The following is a 1,441-nucleotide window of genomic DNA, read 5'->3' as shown; positions in this document are numbered from 1 at the left end:
AACATTCAAAAATACAGAATAAAAAATGTAGGAAATGATGTCAAGTTAACTTGGGGGAGTTTTAACTTACGAAGATTTGTTTAAAATATTAAATTGATTTGTAAGACTAAGTTTTTAGGGTAGCTAAAACATGTAAAACAGTCTTTTGGAAAATAGCTAAGTTTTGAGAGTGGCTAAATATAAGGCATTTAAAGATTTTTTTTTTTGCAAAATTTAATTCAAAAATGATTTTGTAACTTCATAGAGGATTTTCAAATCAGAAAAAGTATAAGTTTCAAATTTTAGGATCAAGGTGAATTTTCAAAATATGTTTCAATTTTGAAGTATTTTTCAAACATAAGTTTTGACAATCAAAATTTTAAGGCTAAGTTTTCAAAGATAGATTTTTCAAACAACATTTTTCAAATTTGAAAAAAAAATTCAAAACTGAGTTTTAAAAAAATATAATTGAAGAATTTAATTTTATAAAGGCTAGTTTTAAGAGAATATTTGAAAAATAATATTTCAAAAACTAAGTTTGAAAAAACTTTTCTTTTCAAGACTTATTAAGTTTGTAAAAATTTTAGATTTGAAACCAAAGACTAATTTGAATTCTGAAAAAAATATTAGAAAAAATATTATGTTTATGGTAGAGAAAATAATTTTGGTGTTAAATGTTGATTTAATCCTCCCCCTAAACCTGACATCTAAAATAGCTGTCTAAACAATTAGGTACTTACTGACTATCAGAAGATGACAGCTTTCACTTGGTTAGTCAAGTTAAGTTCATTATGATTAGTTAGTGGTTGACTAAATTGAATAACTTAACTTGATTAATGTATGTTTTATATTTAACGCCCAGACTTATATCGATGCACTGACATAAGCATCTTAAGTCCAGGCAATTTGCCTATACATCTCACCCCTTTCTATGTTTGTCAATCACAAGCAAGGTAATCCTAGGGTGTTGGTGAGATGCTCAAATACTAGTCCTGGGGGAACATGATTTCTAAGGGGATTTTTCTAGTCTAAGGCTAAAATTGTTTTGAAATTCTAAAGGTAGGAAGGTTTTTTAAAAAATAATAAAAAAAATTTGACCTAGAATTTAAAACAGTCAATTTTAAAGCAGTTTTGAAGTTTGAAAATCCTAGTCTATTAAACACATTCCTAATTTTTTACGTAGATTGCTAAATTCACTTTCAGGGAGTGGTTTTATGAATATGTCAGCTAAATTGGATTTGGACTCAATATATCTGAGTTCAATGTCCCCTTTAGTAACATGATCCCTGATAAAGTGATGCCTAATTTCAATATGTTTAGTTCTGGAATGATTCACTGGATTTTTTGTTAGGTTAATTGAGCTAATGTTATCAATTAGGACTTTTACATTTGTAAGGTCAAGTTAAAGTCTTTTAGGGTGTGCATCATCCATAATAATTGTGCAACACACTCTCCTATGGCT

This window comes from Zingiber officinale, chromosome 11B, assembly GCF_018446385.1.
Source record: "Zingiber officinale cultivar Zhangliang chromosome 11B, Zo_v1.1, whole genome shotgun sequence".
In the NCBI taxonomy this organism is placed as follows: domain Eukaryota; kingdom Viridiplantae; phylum Streptophyta; class Magnoliopsida; order Zingiberales; family Zingiberaceae; genus Zingiber; species Zingiber officinale.
The sequence above is the reverse complement of the archived record's forward strand: the minus strand, read 5'-3'. Positions refer to the sequence as shown.